The sequence below is a fragment of the Pleurodeles waltl genome, chromosome 5 (assembly GCF_031143425.1).
Source record: "Pleurodeles waltl isolate 20211129_DDA chromosome 5, aPleWal1.hap1.20221129, whole genome shotgun sequence".
Classification (NCBI taxonomy): domain Eukaryota; kingdom Metazoa; phylum Chordata; class Amphibia; order Caudata; family Salamandridae; genus Pleurodeles; species Pleurodeles waltl.
The window spans coordinates 333,891,148-333,912,350 of record NC_090444.1 but is presented as its reverse complement, the minus strand read 5'-3'; positions in this window follow the sequence as shown (position 1 = coordinate 333,912,350).

Here is a 21,203-nt window from a genome sequence, read left to right as displayed (position 1 = left end):
GGGTGTCCTGGTGATGGAGGTAGTGGATGAGGATATAGTGCATGCAGGTGTGAGTAGAGACGCTACTGGGAGGGAGGTGGACGAGGAGGAGGAGGTGGACACAATGGAGGCAGTGGATGTTGATGTGTCTGCATGGGGATGGTGCCTGTGAGATAAAGTGTGGTGCTTGTGTTTGCCTGAGCCACTTCTGTGTGTTGATTTGGGTGAATGCTGGTCTGAAGGTGTGCTTGGAATAGGCTGGGGTTGAGGGGATTGGGACTGGGTAGAGGAAGTTGGAGGGGGGAGGCTAGAGACAGGGACAATGGCTGCCATGAGGGAGGAGGCCAGAGCCTGAAATGCTCTCTGTTGGGCCGCCACGCCAGAGTAAATGCTCTCCAGGAATTCATTTGTTTGTTGCAAATGCCTCTTGACACCCTGGATGGCATTCAGAATGGTTGACTGCCCAACAGTGAGGGATCTCAGGAGGTCAATAGCCTCCTCACTGAGGGCAGCAGAGCTGACTGGGGCAGGGCCTGAGGTGCCCGGGGCAAAGGAGATGCCCACCCTCCTGGGTGAGCGGGCATGCAAAACACGCTGAGGGGCTGCAGGGAGGGCGGTGTGCTGGTAGTGGGGGTGGCGGCCATACCTGTTGTTGGGGTGGGCACAGAGGTGTCTGGCACCACCAGGGAGCTTCCACCGGAGAAGGAGTTGCTGTCTGTTGTCTCCCCTCCTGTTCCCGTCGTGGTGCTTCCCTTGCCCTCCGTCCCACTGGTGCCATCACCGTCGGTGGATTCGGCCTCCAGGCCCATGTGGGATACAGCTCCCTCCATCGCCGGTGCCTGTGCTCCTCCGCCAGATGATGCTAATGCACACGAGGGCAGGGTGACAAAACAAAAAGGGGGGGGGGAGACAGAGGATACACTTGGTCAATGCCAGCAACAACACTACTGTTGGCATACACAACACACAGGGAGCAGCCCTATGCACTAGGCCATGCACTACCAGTTACAACGATAGTCATCAGCCCATGGTGTACATTGCCTAACGCCATTAGCTGCACACCTGAAACCCACAGGACCCTTCCCAGTAGTAGATGCCCACTAAAACTATGGGGTAGGAGTGCTTCAGAGCCTGCCCATCAAGGGACCTACCCTGCCATCTTTGCATGGCCTAGGGGCACCCACATCCCACATCCCTCACCCAGGTAACCCCTAACGTGCGCCAAGTCAGGATTTAGAATCTGTACTCACCCCCTTGTGGCTGCTGTGATGCCTCCAACTCCGGATAGGCCACCGCCAGGATGCGGAACATCAGGGGGCTCAGGGTGCGACGGGCACCCCTTCTTCATTGGGAGGCCAGCCCCAGCTGGGCCTCCGCCGTCTTCCTTGCCCAGAAGCGCAGGTCCTCCCACCATTTGCGGCAGTGGTTGCTCCGCCTGTCAAAGCCCCCAGGGTCCGCACCTCCTTGGTGATTGCACGCTGGAGGAAAGTACCATCTTGCCTGGCATGTCACCCCCATTTTTACTTGTGCGTCAGTTTGTTTTTGCCTGTCTCACTGGGATCCTGCTAGCCAGGACCCCAGTGCTCATAAGTTGTAGCCTCAATGTGTTCCCCTGTGTGGTGCCTAACTGTGTCACTGCGGCTCTGCTAACCAGAACCTCACTGCTTATGATCTCTCTGCTTTTAAAATTGTCACTGCAGGCTAGTGACCATTTTTACCAATTCTGATTGCACACTGGAACACTCTTACAATTCCCTAGTATACTGTACCTAGGTAACCAGGGTATTGGGGTTCCAGGAGATCCCTTTTGGGCTACAGCATTTATTTTGCCACCCATATGGTGCTCAGACAATTCTTACATAGGACTGCCTCTGCAGCCTGAGTGAAATAATTTCACGTTATTTCACAGCCATTTTACACTGCACTTAAGTAACTTATAAGTCACCTACATGTCTAACCCCCGCTTAGTGAAGGTTAGGTGCAAAGCTACTAAGTGGGAGGGCACCCTGGCACTAGCCAAGGTGTCCCCACAGAGTTCAGGGCAATTTCCCCAGACTTTGTGAGTGAGGGGACACCATTACAAGCGTGCACTACATATAGTTCAATACCTATATGGAGCTTCACAATGGTAACTCCGAATGTGGTCATGTAACATGTATAAGATCATGGAATTGTCCCCCAATGCCAAATATGGTATTGGGGTGCAAATCCCATGTATCCCCATGGCTCCAGCATGGACCCCGGGTACTGCCAAACTAGCTCTCTGGGGTTTTCACTGCTGCTACCGCTGCTGCCAACCCACAGACAGGCTTCTGCTCTCCTGGGGTCTGGGCAGCCCAGTCCCAGGAAGGCAGAACAAAGAATTTCCTCTGAGAGAGGGTGTTACACCCTCTCCCTTTGGAAATAGGTGTTATTGGATGGGGAGGAATAGCCTCACCCAGCCTCTGGAAATGCTTTGAAGGGCACAGATGGTGCCCTCCTTGCATAAGCCAGTCTGCACCGGTTCAGGGATCCCGCAGCCCCTGCTCTGGCCCAAAACTGGACAAAGGAAAGGGAAGTGACCACTCCCCTGTCCATCACCACCCCAGGGGTGGTGCCCAGAGCCCCTCCATCTTGAATGCAGAGGTGTGAGGGCACAATGGAAGCCTCTGAGGGGCCAGTGCCAGCAGGTGATGTCAGAGACACCTCCTGATAGATGCTTACCTGACTAGGTGGTCAATCCTCCTCCGAGTGCTATTTAGGGTCTCTTCTGTGAGCTTCTGGTCAGATAATGAATGCAAGAGCTCTCCAGAATTCCTCTGCATCTCCCTGTTCGACTTCTGCCAAGGATCAACCGCTGACTGCTCCAGGACGCCTGCAAAACCACAAAACAGTAGCAAGAAGACTGCAAGCAGCATTGTAGCGCCTCATCCTGCCAGCTTTCTCGACTGTTTCCTGGTGGTGCATGCTCTGAGGGCTACCTGCCTTCACCCTGCACTGGAAGCCAAGAAGAAATATCCAGTGGGTCGACGGAATCTTCCCCCTGCTAACGCAGGCACCAACCTTCTGCATCACCGGTCCTCTGGATCCCCTCTCATCTTGACGAGCGTGGTCCCTGGAACACAGGAGCTGGATCAAAGTGACCCCCACAGTGCAGGTCCTCAGGTCCAGGAATCAGCAATAAGGAGAAATTGGCCTGGGGCAACACAAACCATAGACTCCAAAAGTGGAATGCAAACCACGAATGAACCCCAGGTCTAGTGTAGTATGTAGAGGGTCACTGGGAGTGTAAGAAAACACTAAGGCCCGTATTTATACTCCGTTTGCGCCGAATTTGCGTCGTTTTTTTTAACGCAAATTCGGCGCAAAACTAACGCCATATTTATACTTTGGCGTTAGACGCGTCTAGCGCCAAAGTATGAAGAAAGAGCGTCATTTTTTAGCGTGAACGCCTTCCTTGCGTAAATGAGATGCAAGGAAGGCGTTCCCGTCTAAAAAAATGACGGCGACGCAAATGCGTCGTATTTATACTCCCGGGCAAAAATCACGCCCGGGAGGTGGCGGGTCAAAAAAACCCGCATTTGCGCCTGAATTTAACGCCTGGGTCAGGGTAGGCGTTAAGGGACCTGTGGGCTCAAAATGAGCCCACAGGTGCCCTCCCCTGCCCCCGGGACCCCCCCTGCCACCCCTGGCCACCCCAGGAGGACACCCAAGGATGGAGGGACCCATCCCAGTGAAGTACAGGTAAGTTCAGGTAAGTATAATTTTTTTGATTTTTTTATTTTTTTTGTGGCATAGGGGGGCCTTATTTGTGCCCCCCTACATGCCACTATGCCCAATGACCATGCCCAGGGGACACAAGTCCCCTGGGCATGGCCATTGGGCAAGGGGGCATGACTCCTGTCTTTACTAAGACAGGAGTCATGAAATGGCGTCTGGGCGTCGAAAAAATGGCGCAAATCGGGTTAAGACGATTTTTTAGCGTCAACCTGACTTGCGCCATTTTAAGACGCCCTAACGTCATTTTTTCCCAACGGCGGCGCTGCCTGGTCTATGTGGTTTTTTTCCACGCACACCAGGCAGCGCCGGTCTGATTGCGCCGTCTAACGCCATTCCATAAATACGGCGCCCGCATGGCGCTTCAGAATGGCGTTAGACGGCGCAAAATGTTTTGACGCTAAACTGCGTTAGCGCAGTTTAGCGTCAAAAAGTATAAATATGGGCCTAAGGGTGTCTAAGATACCCTACCCCAAGACCCTGAAAAGTAGGAGTAAAGTTACCCTACTACCCCAGAAAAACAGTAAAGTCAAGATAGGGGATTCTGCAAGGACTACAACTGACTGCAAAACACTGAAGACGGATTCCTGGACCTGAGGACCTGTAAAGGAAGGGGACCAAGTCCAAGAGTCACGCAAGTGTCCAGAGGGGGAAGGAGCCCACTAAACCCCAGATGAAGGTGAAAAAGGGCTGCCTCTGGGTGGAAGAAGCCAAAGATTCTGCAACAACGGAAGGTGCCAGGAACTTCTTCTTTGGTCAGAAGATGTCCCACAGCGTGGTGGAGGACGCAGGGTTATTTCCATGCAGAAAAACTGCAAACAAGCCTTGCTAGCTGCAAGAGTTGCTGTTGAGGATTTTGGGTGCTGCCAGGGCCCAGGAAGGACCAGGAGGTGGCCCCTTGGTGGAGGAGACAGAGGGGGCACTCAGAAACACAGAGAGCCCATGCAGAAGCAGGCAGCACCCACAGAAGCACCTGAACAGGCACTTAGAAAATCTGAGGATAGCAGTTGACTCAGAGTCACAGAAGAGGGTCCCACGACATCGGAGTCCAACTCAGCGTGTTGGGAAATGCAGAACTGAGTGCTGGGGACCTGGGCTAGGCTGTGCAGGAAGGAAGTCTTGCAAAAGTGCACAGAAGCCCAAGCAGCTGCAGTTTACGTAGTACACAGGATTACTGTCTGGCGTGGGGAGGCAAGGACTTACCTCCACCAAATTTGGACAGAAGGGCCACTGGACTGTCAAAGACACTTGGAACCAGCTCCTGTGTTCCAGGGACCACGCTCGTCAGGATGAGAGGGGACCCAGAGGACCGGTGATGCAGAAGTTTGGTGCCTGCGTTAGCAGGGGGAAGATTCCGTTGACCCACAGGAGATTTCTTCTTGGCTTCCAGTGCAGGGTGAAGGCAGACAGCCCTCAGAGCATGCACTACCAGGAAACAGTCGAGAAAGCCGGGAGGATGAGGTGCTACAATGTTGCTGGTAGTCTTCTTGCTACTTTGTTGCGGCTATGCAGGCGTCCTGGATCAGTCATCGGTCGATCCTTGGCAGAAGTCGAAGAGAGAAGTGCCGAGGAACTCTGGTGAGCTCTTGCATTCATTATCTGGTGAGATGCCCACAGGAGAGACCCTAAATAGCCCACAGAGGAGGATTGGCTACAGAGAAAGGTAAGCACCTATCAGGAGTGGTCTCTGACATCACCTGCTGGCACTGGCCACTCAGAGCTGTCCATTGTGCCCTCACACCTCTGCATCCAAGATGGCAGAGGTCTGGGACACACTGGAGGAGCTCTGGGCACCTCTCCTGGGAGGTTCTGGTTAGGGGAGTGATCACTCTCCTTTCTTTTGTCCAGTTTCGCCCCAGAACAGGGCTGGGGGATCCCTGAACCGGTGTAGACTGGCTTATGCAAGGAGGGCCATCTGTGCCCGTCAAAGCATTTTCAGAGGCCAGGAGAGGCTACCCCTCCCCGGCCCTTCACACCTATTTCCAAAGGGAGAGGGTGTAACACCCTCTCTCAGAGGAAATCCTTTGTTCTGCCTTCCTGGGACCAGGCTGCCCAGGCCCCAGGGGGGCTGAAACCTGTCTGAGGGGTTGGCAGCAGCAGTAGCTGCAGTGGAGACCCCGGAAAGTTAGTTTGGCAGTGTCCGGGCTCTATGCCTGAGCCGTGGGGATGCATGGAATTGTCCCCCCAATACCTGAATGGTATTGGGGTGACAATTCCATGATCCTAGACATGTTACATTGCCATATTCGGAGTTACCATTGTGATGCTACATATAGGTAGTGACCGATATGTAGTGCACACGTGTAATGGTGTCCCCACACTCACAAAGTCCGTGGAATTCACCCTGAACAATGTGGGGGCACCTTAGCTAGTGCCAGGGTTCCCACATACTAAGTAACTTTGCACCTAATCTTCACCAAGTGAGGGTTAGACATATAGGTGACTTATAAGTTACTTAAGTGCAGTGTGAAATGGCTGTGAAATAACGTGGACGTTATTTCACTCAGGCTGCAGTGGCAGTCCTGTGTAAGAATCGTCTGAGCTCCCTATGGGTGGCAAAAGAAATGCTGCACCCCAGAGGGATCTCCTGGGTACCTAGGTACCATATAATCTAGGGAATTATAAGGGTGTTCCAGTGTGCCAATCAGAATTGGTAAAATTAGTCACTAGCCTGCAGTGACAATTTTAAAAGCAGAGAGAGCATAAGCACTGAGGTTCTGGTTAGCAGAGCCTCAGTGATACAGTTAGGCACCACACAGAGAACACATATAGGCTACAAACATATGAGCACTGGGGTCCTGGCTAGCAGGGTCCCAGTGACACATATCAAACACACTGAAAACATACGGTTTTCACTATGAGCACTGGGCCCTGGCTAGCAGGATCCCAGTGAGACAGTAAAAACACCCTGGTATATACTCACAAACAGGCCAAAAGTGGGGTAACAATGCTAGATAGAGGCTACCTTCCTACACAACCCCCCCCCCCTCCTAATGAAGGATAATAAGGCTAACCTTGGCCAGTTGAGTCTTTATTGTCTAAGTGGTGATAAGTGGAGAGTAGCTCTGTACTAGATTGGTTACTCCATTTATCATCCACTGTATGGTTACTTCCCTGTGGGGATGTAAACCACACTATTTGAAGTTGTTGAGCTAGCCAACAATGTGAAGTTATATTCTCAGAGTTCCTATTAGTATGTTTAAGTTTAGAGCAGTGGGAATTGTCCACTGGACCTATATCAAGTGAAGAGAATGCCAGACAGGGATGCTGTCTCAGTAAAGCCATAGTTGGGCCAAGACTTTGTCCATATGGCTGTAAGAGAGAACAGGGTTGTTGTTTCTCTTGAGTTGGAGCAGGGCCACTGTCCTATAAGCTCCACACTAGGGCAGGGTTGCTGTCCTAAGTGTTTTGAGCCAGTGCAGGGTTGCTGCACTAAAGCTTCTCTGGCAGGGTTGGAGGGATGCTCCATGTCAACTAAAATGGTGCACTTTTTCTCACCAATATTAGTTATCCCACAGAGAGGTACCTCTTCCTCAGGGAGTACATCTGTGTAAGCTGATGTTTCCCTTGGTACAGGTGCCACCCCAGGAGAGGTTTCTCCTATCACAGGAATGGTATCCTGAATGGCAGGGTGGGGAAGGGATACTTTGATGCCCTTTTTACCTGTTGTTGGAGAAGGATCCTGAGTTTTCAGGCCTTTTTCTCTCCTTTGCTTTTTCATTTGAGCTGAAATGAGAGGAAGCAATTCCTTAGGGATACCCAGCATGGCTGCATGTGTACTAAACTCTACCTCAGCCCAACCTGAGCCTCTACGTCATTACCTAAGAGATAGTCTACAGGTCAGCTAGGTGATACTACCACCTGCTTAGGGACAGTAACTCCACCCCAACTAAACTGACTTATAGCTAAGGGAAGGAACTTAGTGGAGTTATGGACATCCTTAATCTTGTATTGCTGTCCAATGATGTGTTGTGTAGGATACACTAGGTTTTCAGTCACCTACTGGCACCTGTGTCCCTGTAGGCTTCAGCCTCAACACCATTTGTTGAAACTGTCTGCCTGTACTTATCCATTGTAAGGGGACAAGCAGCCAGTGTGGCAAGGCCAATGCCACCAGGTGTGACAGAAACTGTCTTGGGACTGACTACCCCAGTTTCTATGATGGACCCAAAAGTTACCCCAACTACACCCTTATTTTGACTGTTGCCAGCAGTCCCACCACTATTACTATTACTGCTAGGGGCACTAGAATTTAATGTATTAGGGGTGGTAGGCTCAGGGGTTTACCTGGGCAGGACGTATCCCCTGGCCTATGGCCTTTATTTGTACACACATAGCACCAAGGCTTTTTAATGTGTGTGGGTTGTGAAGAAGAGGAAGAAGTTGATTTATCCCCACCCACTGAAGAGTGTTTAGGATTTGAAGAAGGATCTTTAGTTTTACCCTTATCCCCATGCTTATTCTGAGATTTCTCTCCATCTTTCTTCTTGCCATCCTTGTTACCTCCTGTATGAACTTTTCTGTTCACTCTTGTTCTAACCCATTTGTCTGCCTCCTTTCCCAATTCTTTGGGAGAGGTGGGATCTGAGTCTACCAAGTACTGGTGCAACAAATCAGACACACAATTGTTAAAAAAATGCTTTCTCTGGATTAGATTATACAGGCTTTCATAGTCAGTCACCTTACTGCCATGCAACCAATCCTCCAAGGCCTTCACTGAACAGTCTACAAAGTCTGTCCAGTCTTGAGAGGACTCTTTTCTGGTGTCTCTGAACTTAATCCTGTATTGTTCAGTGGTTAAGCCAAATCCATCCAAGAGTGCATCCTTCAAAACTTTGTAGTTGTTAGCATCAATTTCTCTGACAGTAAGGAGCCTGCCTATCCCTACACTTACCAGTGAAAGATAGCCACAAGATAGCAGCCCACTGCCTTTGAGGGACCAACTGTACCATACAGGCTCTCTCAAGTGCAGTAAACCACTTGTTAATGTCACCCCCCTCCTTGTAAGGGGGGACTATCTTATGCAGGTTTCTGGAATCTTGCTCTCTAACAGGATTACCATCATAAACACTGCTGCTGCCACCAGGGGGAACTAACCCCAACCTCTGCCTTTCCCTTTCCACATTCAGAGATTCCCTGTCTAAGGCCAGCTGTTTCTGTTTAAGCTTCAGCCTGGTCTCTTCCAACCTCAGCTTTCTGAGTTCCCTTTCCATTAAGTTATCCTCAGGGTGGGAGGCTTGGGAATTGAGAGACACAGAAGAAATGTGGGAATTGGCAGAGAGAAACCTGTCCCTAACTGGCTGGACTAGAGTAACCTGGCCTTTGGGAGTGAAAGGTGCCCTACTAGTGTGTGACCCCCTCCCACTACCAGTGTCACTAGGTAGCCGGTTAGCTGGCAGGTCCTTGGAAGAACCCTCCCCAGCATCCTCAGGGGACTCCTCTGAGTCTGGCTGGTTACCCCCCTCCTCTACCCCCTGATCCTGGGATGGGCCAGACTGGTTCTGGTCTCTTTCTAGGAGAAGATATTTTGTAGGATTCTTACCAATTGCTAAACCTCTTTCATTGAGGAGACCCCTCAAACTTTTAAAGTTTAGATTCCCATATTTTGCCTGGACAACTGTGGGAGTAAGCTCTACTGCAGACATGACAGAAAAGGTTTAGGACAGAGAGAGAAAAAAGTTTTTGGATCTTTTTCAAACTTTTTCAAACTTTTCAGAAACTGTTTAGAAAGTTCTAGAGAAGGAAAGTTAAACTGTTTAGGTTACTGTGTATATTCTGAAATATTTGGTATATGTTTTTCTTATGAAAAGCACCAATGACCAAGTGGTAAAGCAGTTACAAGTACTTAACCCACCGCTGCACCACCAGTGTAGGAGGCTGCCCTGGGTTATAGTGGGTACCTAGTGGTACTTACACCTTGTGCCAGATCCAGTTATCCATTATTAGTAGATTAGAAGTGTTCTAGCAGCTTATACTGATAGGGGTTGCTATAGCAGAGAAGCTTAGGCCGAACTAGGAGACATGCAAAGCTCCTACTATACCACTTATGTCATATAGCACTATGTCACAAGAAAACACAATACTCAGAGTTACTAAAAATAAAGGTACTTTATTTTAGTGACAATATGCAAAAAGTATCTCAGAGAATATACTCCCTTAGGAGGTAAGTAATATACACAAAATATACACACAAACCAAAATCATATAAGTAAACAGTTAGCAAAGTAGTGCAACTACTGTAGAGCACAATAGAATGCAATAGGAGACAATAGGCCTAAGGGCAACACAAACCATACACTCCAAAAGTGGAATGCGAACCACGAATGGACTCCAGGCCTAGTGTAGTGTGTAGAGGGTCGCTGGGAGTGTAAGAAAACACTAAGGGTGTCCAAGATACCCCACCCCAAGACCCTGCAAAGTAGGAGTAAAGTTACCCTACTACCCCAGAAAGACAGTAAAGTCGAGATAGGGGATTCTTCAAAGACAACAACTGACTGCAAAACACTGAAGACGGATTCCTGGACCTGAGGACCTGCAAAGGAAGGGGACCAAGTCCAAGAGTCACGCAAGTGTCCAGGAGGAGCAGGAGCCCCCTAATCCCCGGATGAAGGTGAAAAAGGGCTGCCTCCGGGTGGAATAATCCAAAGATTCTGAAACAACGGAAGGTGCCAGGAACTTCTCCTTTGGTCAGAAGATGTACCACGGTGTGGTGGAGGATTCAGAGTTGTTTCTAAGCAGAATGACCACAAACAAGCCTTGCTAGCTGCAAGAGTCGCAGTTAAGGAATTTGGGTGCTGCCAGGGCCTAGGAAGGACCAGGAGGTCACCCCTTAGAGGAGGAGACAGAGGGGGCACTCAGTAACACAGAGTGCTCATGCAGAAACAGGCAGCACCCACAGAAGTCCCTGAAAAGGCATTGAGAAGATCTGAGCATGGCAGTCGTCTCAGCACAACAAAAGGGGGTCCCACGAAGTTGGAGTCTAACTCAGCGAAATGGGCAATGCAGGATGGTGTGCTGGGGACCTGGGCTATGCTTTGCACGAAGGAAGTCTTGCAAAAGTGCACAGAAGCCCTAGCAGCTGCAGTTCATGCAGTACACCATATCACTGTCTGGCCTGGGGAGGCAAGGACTTACCTCCACCAACTTTGGACAAAAGGGCCACTGGACTTTTGGGGACACTTGGATCCAGCTCCTGTGTTCCAGGGACCACGCTCGTCAAGATGAGAGGGGACCCAGAGGACCGGTGATGTAGAAGTTTGGTGCCTGTGTTGGCAGGGGGAAGATTCCGTCGACCTACAGGAGATTTCTTCTTGGCTTCCAGTGCAGGGTGAAGGCAGACAGCCCTCTGAACATGCACCACCAGCAAACAGTCGAGAAAGTCAGCAGGATGAGGCGCTACAATGTTGCTGGTAGTCTTCTTGCTACTTTGTTGCGGTTTTGCAGGCATTCTGGAGCAGTCAGTGGTCGATCCTTGGCAGAAGTCAAAGAGAGAAGTGCACAGGAACTCTGGTGAGCTCTTGCATTCATTATCTGGTGAGAAACCCACAGGAGAGACCCTAAAAAGCCCTCAGAGGATGATTGGCTCCAGAGAGAGGTAAGCACCTATTAGGAGGGCTCTCTGACATCACCTGCTGGCACTAGCCACTCAGAGGTGTCCATTGTGCCCTCACACCTCTGCATCCAAGATGGCAGATGTCTGGGACACACTGGAGGAGCTCTGGGCACCTTCCCTTGGGAGGTGCTGGTCAGGGGAGTGGTCACTCCCATTTCCTTTGTCCAGTTTCGCCCCAGAGCATGGCTAGGGTGATCCCTGGACTGGTGTAGACTGGTTTATGCAAGGAGGGCACCATCTGGGCTGCCCAGACCCCAGGAGGGCAGAACCCTGTCTGTGAGGTGGCAGCAGCTGAAGCTGCAGTGCAAGCCTCAGAGAGCTGGTTAGGCATTCCTTGGGGTCCATGGTTGAGCCACCAGGATGCATGAAATTTGCTCCCCAATATCGGATTGGAATGAGGGGAATTCCATGATCTTAGACATGTTACATGGCCATATTTGGTGTTACCATTGTGAAGCTGCATATAGGTATTGACCTATATGTAGTGCATACGTGTAATGGCATCCCTGCACTCACAAAGTCCGGGGAAATGGCCCTGGACTATGTGGGGGCACCTTTGCTAGTGCATGGGTGCCCTCACACTTAGTAACTTTGCACCTAGCCTTCAGCAAGTGAAGGTTAGACATATAGCTGACTTATAAGTTACTTAAGTGCAGTGAAAATGGCTGTGAAATAATGTGTGCTTTATTTAATGCAGGCTGCAATGGCAGGCCTGTGCAAGGGTTTGTCTGAGCTCCCTATGGGTCACAAAAGAAATGCTGCAGCCCATATGGATCTCCTGGAACCCCAATGCCCTGGGTACCTAGGTATCATATACTAGGGACTTATAAGGAGGGGTCCAGTGTGCTAATTGAAATTGGTAAATGAAGTCACTAGCCTATAGTGACAAAGTTAAAAGCAGAGAGAGCATAAGCACTGAGGTTCTAGTTAGCAGAGCCTCAGTGACACAGTTAGGCACTATACAGACACACACATTAGGCCATAAACTATTAGCACTGGGGTCCTGACAAGCAGGATCCCAGTAAGACAGACAAAAACATACTGACAAACAGGTACAAAATGGGGGTAACATGCCAAGGAAGATGGTACTTTCCTACACCCTCATTCTAGTCAGGGTAATCATCCTCAGTTAACCCCCGGTCACCCCCTTGGTAACTTCGGCACGAGCAGGCAGGCTTAACTTCAGAAGCAATGTGTAAAGTATCTGTACCAACACACACAGTAATACAGTGAACCACTGCAAAATGGCACAACACAGGATTAGAAACATTGGCAATATTTATCTAAACAAAACAAGACCAAATTGCTAAAAATCCAACATACCCAAGTCAAGATCTGAATTTTCAAAAGAATAAGGCCCTTATTATGACATTGGTGGTAAATCCGGCTTACTGCCACACTGACGGTCGCCAACATACCGCTGCGGTGGTAGATCTCCATTCACCACATTATGGCACATACATACCAAACCGACAGAATACTGCCACATACACAAATCCGCCAGACCAAAGGTCAGTGCAAAGTGACGGACCCAACACCAATACCGTTACCCCAACAAAACAACACCCATCGCATTATGACCCATGGTGGAAATTCAATGGCGGTAAACCATTGGCGGTACATACCGCCACGCTCAAAATGGACACCCCTATACAAAACAACACTACATTGGCCAATACGAAAAACACACACCTGACACCCATAAAAACACCACACCCACACTACTATAAAACACACACCCACAATACCCACATTCTCTTACAAACACCAGTTGCTACCAGGACACTGAGAGGAAGAGCACACAGATAACTAGACACACACACCACTCACACCCATACCCATACATCACTCACGCACTCCACATCACATACCCCACCACATTACTCAACACACTCTCACCAACACACACCACACAACACCCATGACATCCCAAAGGCACACCATTTCACTGATGAGGAGTTAAGGGTCATGTTGGAGGAAGTTGTCAGGGTTGAGCCACAGCTCTTTGGAGCACAGATACAGCAGATATCCATTGCAACGAAGATGGAGCTATGGCAGAGAATCATGGACAGGGTGAAGGCCATTGGACAGCACCAAAGAACAAGGGACGACATCGGGAAGAGGTGGAACACCCTACGGGGAAGGTACATTCCATTGCAGCAAGGCACCAGCTCACCATACAGAGAACTCGTGGTGGACCCCACCTCTTCCCCCACAGCTCACAGCATGGTATGAGCAAGTACTGGCATTACTGCATCCTGAGGGACTCGCTGGAGTAACCGGAGGACTCGACACTAGTAAGTCAACATTTAACACTTATCACCCCCATACCTGCATGCCATCACACCCCCTCACCCTCACTCCTATCACTCTACTCCAACACACACAGAGCACCAATGCAAATGACTAACCCCAACGCCAAGCCCTGCATCCCACACCAATGCATGGACACCCCTCCCAGTCCTGCATGGACCCATCACTAAAGCATGCACAGCATAGGGAAAATAACATTCCCACAATATATCACATACATAAGCAAAAGCTGGTAGGGCAACACAAATGATAGAGGGGAAGCCATGGATGTACAATATGTCATACACATGAAACATAATACATTATTTACATCCGCACAGGTACCCCAGGCAATGTCAGTGGAGTGGAGAGGTGTCACCACTATCCAGTCCCCCAACGGAAGAAACCCCCAGTGATGACAGTAACTCTGGACTTCAGGATCTTGAGGACCTACCTGGCCCCTCAGGGACCACTGGACAGCCAGTCACCCAAGCACAATCACAGTCCACCACACAGCCCCCCCATCAGTATCCAACAACACAGTACCCACCCAGCGTTCCCCCCCGTCTTTCCCCAGGACACGTCAATCAGCAGTGTGCCCACCTGAACAGAGATCCCAGTCCGTATCCTTGCCCCCAAGACAATCAGGGACCCGGGGTCAGTGGCAATGGTCACATCATTAATGGGACAGGGGCACAGGCCAACAGGGAAACTGAGAGAACTGCTGTCCGCTAGGGGGAGGAAAGGAACAGGGAACCGACTCTCCAGGAGACACTCTCCGAGATCCTGGGAGCCTACCAACATTCCCAGGACACATTGGGCCAGATCCTTGACAACGTGTAGGCGAACAGGTGGCTGCAGGAGGGACAGTATTAGGGGATCAGGGAGGACTTGCAGGCCATAAACACCACCCTGATCTCCATTGCAAGGGTGCTGGCAGACATGGCCATCATCATGAGGAAGGTAACAGCACACCAGTGGGCCCCTACCACTAGCCAGTCAATTGAACAATCCTCCACTTCTGCTGCTGCTAGGGGCCAGGAGGTCCCGCCACAGGACCCACAGGCCACCAGCATCTCTCCCCCTGCAGAAGGTGAACCACTCTGCAAATGTTCCCTGCGACCCAGACAGAAGCCAGAGACAATTGCCCAGACCACCACCAGGAAATGAGACTCTCCTGATTGTCCCCCTTGTGTCCTACACTGTCACCTTGTCCACCTTGAACTGCCTTTGCTGTCCTTCCTATGGACACTTGGACACTGCACCTCTGCTACAAACAGACTAGAACAATACCCTGGAATTTCCTCCATCATCACCCCATTCCAATGCACTTCCCCTCAATTTCGTAGCACTACAATGAACAACCTTGAACACAACTAAACTACTTGTATGTCATGTGTTGAAACAGTGTATTACTGGAAACAGTTATATCCGTTGCAAATGAACTGTACAGTGTGGGAGCATATAAATAATGACCTGTAGCTGGCTGTAGTCAGCATGTTAGTACACAGATGTCATTGCACTCACATCTGTAAAATGAGAATCCATAGATGACATTAAGTAGAGGTAAAAAGGGGCCACACAGAATACACCAACAGTCATTGAAATGTGAAGTTGCACTGATTCACCTGTGTGTCATTGGAAATACTGACGGATAACTGTGGTTCTGATGTCCTCATCCTCATCTTCAGCCTCTTCATCCTCACTGTCATCAGGGTCTACTGCAGCCCCAGGGGCATCTCCTGTCTCTTCCTCCTGCAGAAAAGGTACATGGCAACTGAGGGCCAGGTTGTGCAACATGCAGTATGCCATGACTATCTGGCAGACCTTCTCGGGTGAGTAGCACAGGGATCCACCTGTCAGATGGAGGCACCTGAACCTTGCCTTCAGGAGGCCGAAGGTTCTCTCGATGATCCTCCTGGTTCACCCATGTGCCTCAGTCTAACGATCTTTAGCCCTTGTCCTGGCATTCCTCACAGGGGTCAGCAGCCATGATAGGTTTGGGTAGCCAGAGCCACCTGAAGGTATTGAGGGACAACATTTAGCCACACACTATCCAACAAGGGTTAACATCAGAGGTATGCACTAACATACACTGTGTGGGGACCAAGGCTCGCCTATAAGCCACAACCTGTGCCTCTGTAGTTGGGCCATCACATTTGGATGCTGCTTTTACTCAGGACAAAGGCATCATGCACTGACCCAGGATACTTAGCATTGACATGGGAGATGTACTGGTCCACCAGGCACACCATCTGTACATTCATGGAGTGGAAACTCTGACGATTCCTGTACACCTGTTTATTCTAGCGGGGAGACAAATGCAATATGTGTACCGTCAATCACCCCAATAGTATTGAGATATGTCCCATTCCATAGAATCCGGCCTTTACAGTGGCCAAATCTTCCACCTGGGGGAAAACTATGTAGCTGCACATGTGTTTTACAAGGGCAGACAACACTCTTGCCAGCACAATTGAGAACATTGGCTGTGACATTCCTGCTGCCAAGCCCACTGTCACTTGGAAAGAATCTGTCAACAGGAAATGGAGCGCTAATAGCACTTGCACAAGAGGGGGGATCATAGTTAGATGACAGATAGATGAGATTAGGTCAGGCTCCAACTGGGCAGACAGCTCTTTGATTGTGGCCCTGACCAGTCTATAGGTGAGGATAATGTGCCTGTCCTCCAGTGTAGCTAAGTCCACCAGGTGTCTGTACACGGGGGTATGTCTCCACCTCCTATTCATCCACAGCAGTAGGTATCTAAGGGACACAAGAATGAGTAGGCTGTCACAATTTGAACAACTAAACCACAGCAGCAGTCCACATAGTTCACCTATGTATTGGGACAGTGTAAATGTCGAAGTATGGGCCTATTTAACCTGTGATGCAGTAACTGTCAATAGGCCTGTTCCCCCACCTGAAATGGCGACTGCCTGTCTCGTATGGAGGGAGGAAGTGAGGTAATTCTGCCGGTGATGAGCGTCGTGGCAGTAGGCTGTCTTGTACCCGCCGTGTAATACCTCATTGGATGATATTGGGTCCTATGGAGTACAGTGGCCAATGGGGATGTACGGCGGTGGTGACGGTGTAGACTGCTGCGGACGTGACTGACATTTTCTAACTCAATCCTCACTTGTTTCCTGACCTTCAACAGGAGAAGACCTACATTGTGTGTGCTGCTGTGACCTGTGTCTGGAACCTACCATAGTCCGTGTGACTGGGGAAAGGGCCCCAGCCTTCACTTCAGAGGAGTTGGAGCAACTTGTGGATGGGGTCCTACCCCAGTACGGACAGCAGTGTGGGCATCCAGACCAACAGGTGAGTACACTTCGGGCACGATGCATGAGGCATGGATGCATGGAGATGTGTGTGAAGGCATTGTGTAAGTGTGGGGGGATTCTCTGTTGGCAGTGTACACTGCTGTTTTCCACACGGAGATAACGTTCAGCAGTATGACGACGCGGTTTCCGGTTTCCGGATCTGGAGCAGCAGCGGTAGCGGCAGCGGCAGCAGCAGCCCTGCCGTAGCTCACCGCTCTCCGCTCTCCGCTCACCGCCAAACACTAGCATAAGTAACGCGGTCAATACCGCGGTCACCTGCCCGCCACTCGTGACCAGACAGGACCGGCGGGACCCTGCCCAGCAATTCGGGCGGCAGGTTTACAGGTTTTGCAGGTTTTTTGCACGCAGTAGCCTGCCGTGCACGCAACAACCGGTCCCCCCCCCTCTGCGGACCCATGCGGAAGTGTCCCGATCGCGGGTGCGGTTTGCGGGGAGCATTGGGGTATTAGGGGCTTTGGGGCAATTTTGGGCAATTTTGGGTGGCACCAATCACGGAGGCGAGGAGGCAGAGGAAAGGAAGGAGAAACACTCCTCTGGGACGTCAGGTCTGGCCTTAGAGCATCACCTACCGGCCTTCCAGGTGGCCGTGAAGAAACCCCCAGCACCAGCACCAGCACCAGCAAGTGAGCAGGTGAGCAAGTGAGTGGCAGAGGACTAAGGGGCAAGGGCCCAAAGGGGGGCAGGAAGGGCAACAAGGCAAGGGAAGGGAAGGGAGGAAGTCCAGGTCCTGGTGCTGCCTGGTCCCGCTGCCAGCATGTGAAGCATCCTGCCCAGGGCTTCCACAGGCAGGAGCAGGAAAGGACCAACAAGGACTGGTAATTCCGGGCTCTGCGCAGGCCCTCAAACGCTCCAAGTTCCCCAGGGGTACTTCCACTGCACCCTAAGACGTTAATGTTTCTTCTTGGAAAAATAAAAACAGTAAATGGCACAAAAAGGCACAATAAGGCCTATCTCCCCCACTTCGACAGCCTGCCCAAATCACCCCGCTCTGAGGCAGCAAAAATCCACCGACCATGAGATAAGGCAAAACACGAGGCAGTACTATCAACCATCCTGCAAAACAAGGAAAAAGAAAAAGGAAAGGAGACCTGACTCTGGACGAAGCAACCCCAAAAAGGACAACAAGCAGCGAATAGGATCTCCCTCTCCCCCTCCCACGCAGGAGGCATAATCTAACAATTGGCACATGCAGGGGAGGCGACCATAACGCCAGTATGGAAGAAATGATCTGGGAAGAGCCCGGCTTTTGGAAATCAGTGACCCTGCCGGAGGGGGCTCTAGAGCCCACAGCCTCCCTCAAGCATCACAAGATAACCGATTACTTCACTACAGCTGTAGCCTACGCTGCCGGAAAAAGGATCAACTCCCTGGCTCAAACCCAAACAAGTTTTGGGGAAATAACCTCATCCAGCCAAGACCGGCAACAGCAAGGAAGCAATGAAAAGAAATACCTCCCCTCCCCCTATCGCCAATAGTAGTGATTAGAGAAAATAACCTCATGAAAATAGCTGCATCAAGTACTGACCAGGAAGACGCAATACCACCCACTCCTACACCAGGACCCCACTACAATCTTAGGCGAAACTCAATCATATGTAATAAATCACTAGATGCCTCTAAGTACCAATGGACTTCTAGTTCAGCAAGCTGCCCATCCTGGACTCAGAACTGGTAGCAATCGCAGAACATTTAAAACAAGAATCTCAGGAAGGTGACCCATTCTGCCAAAGCCCAAAACTCCACTCATTTCCAACATACGAAGGTGAAAAAGAAGAACAGGACCTCTGGGATAAGGAACAGGTCCTCATAAGCAGATCAGCAAAGGGACAGCCGTACAGAAAGTCCCACACAAAACAAATAAAGTATTATTAACCCATTCAATGCGGGCGTCGGCCACTGGCTGACGCCCGCACTACCTCCCTGGTGCGGGTCACGACCAGTGGCCGACACCAGGGAGGGGAACGCACCCGAGGATTTTATTATTATTTTTTTTTGCTCCCAGGGAGACACGGAAGAGCTTCTGTGTCTCCCCCCGCACCCCCACCCGCCCTTGACGTAACACTGTTGATTTCCCCATCGGAGCAGGAAGCAGCCTTGCGGCCACTTCCTGCTCCGATGGGAAAAACGGCCTTCCCCACGTTCGGGAAAGCCTCGTAAGAAAGGGGAGAGTCTCCCCTTTCCTACGAGGCCTTCCTGAAAGTGTTTCCTGGCCCCCGATCGCAGTCTGCTGCGATCGGGGGCCAGGAAACACCACTAGACGCCAGGGATTTCACTTGGGGGGGTCGGCCCCCTCGGAAAACAGGCCGCCCCCCAGGGGGCATATATTTTTTTTTTTTAAATGTAGGTGCCCCCTGCAACTGCAACTGCAAGACAACTGGTGGCAAATCTATATATATATATATATATATATATATATATATATATATATATATCACTTTTGTCAATATGTGTGTGGTTTCCCTGGGGGCTGCGATCGGCCCCCAGGAAAACCAGACCCAGATATAAAAGTGATATATATATATATATATATATATATATATATATATATATATATAGATTTGCCACCAGTTGTCTTGCAGTTGCAGCTTGCGTCTTCAAAGCAATGCACATACTTCAACTGACGCTTTTCAACTGTAGGTTTTAGGCAGCAATAAAAAAGTCAAGTAAGTATTGTGATTATGTTTCTGCTACAAAAGGGTCAGACTTGTCTAGTGGCAGTTTTAGTGCCATAAAGGTGCGCAGAAGGTGTATATGCCTACTGCAAAGAGCAAATCTGTATTTTATGTAAATAGCTGAGTACATTAGTAAAGTCAGCCATTTCCTGCGCTATAATACAAATGAAATGTATGTGCGGGGTGGAGGGTGGCTATGGAGAGATGAAGGGCACTTTTGCTGGGTGGTAATGAGGGAATCCGAGGAGGAGGGAGTGGGAGCACCAATAATGATTGTTGGACTGGGCGCAGGAGGTGCTAAATACTGCGATGAATGGTAGGTGACAAGGTGTTTTTTGAGTGTCTTGAAAGAACGTGCTGATTGAGGGAAGAAGCGCAGGTAAGGTGGCCTCTACTGTTGCACGTATCTCACACACACCATCGATTTTGTGACTGTCTACGTAGACTAGTGTTTTAGAGCAACAGTTTAGCCAATAGCAGAGATGGCATCTTGATGGATGACTGCTGCCGGCACTCGGGTTATAGAGGACAGCTCTGACATAGGATCAGAGACTGAGACATCAGATACTGAGACAGCATCTGAGGGATACGACAATGGCGCAGAATCTGGGAGTGATTTTTCAGTCAGAGGAGTCCCATTCGATAACTTCTCTTCCAGTACATTATGAGGGAGGTGATGAGGACAGTCCTGCTGTCCTTTCGCAAGCAGTCTGTGCAACTGGGTAATAGTGGGTTAGCCCAACCCAGAGAGCAGGTGAATGCGGCGGCAAGCAGAGAGAGAGAGAGAGAGAGTGCTCTCTTGGGAGCTCCCCAATTTAGTTCAGCCCCAAATTCCACCGCCCAAATCGTATTGTGGAGACATCAAAGTTATCTATCGCAAAACAAACTGGTTTTGCAAGGCAGGCACCTGTGTTTTTGGTCCTGGGTTCGGCGGCCATATAGAGAAACACACTAAACCCAAACATTTCAGGAAACTAGACATTCGGAGGAGTCCACAGAGGTGTGACTTGTGTGGATTCCCCAAAGTTTTCTTACCCAGAATACCCTGCAAAGCTGAAATGTTGAATAAAAACTCTCTTTTTCTCGCATTTCTGTCACACAAACTACAGGAATATGCTGGGATCCACAAAATTCCTACCACCCAGTGATTCCTCACCGGTCCTGATAAAAACAATACCCCACTTGAGTGCCTACACCTAGTGCCTGCGTCAGGAATGGATCACCCCAGGGTCAACAGCTGCCTCATGTAAGGACCAACATTGACCGTTGTGTGATCTATTCCTGTCACGGGCACCAGGCCTACCCACACAAGTGAGGTACCATTTTTATCGGGAGACTTGGGGGAATGCTGGGTGGAAGAAAATTTGTGGCTCCTCTCAGATTCCAGAACTTTCTGTCACCGAAATGAGAGGAAAAAGTGTTTCTTTGGCCAAATTTTGATGTTTGCAAAGGATTCTGGGAAACAGAACCTGGTCAGAGCCACACAAGTCACCCCATCTTGGATTCCCCTAGGTCTCTAGTTTTCAAAAATGCACAGGTTTGGTA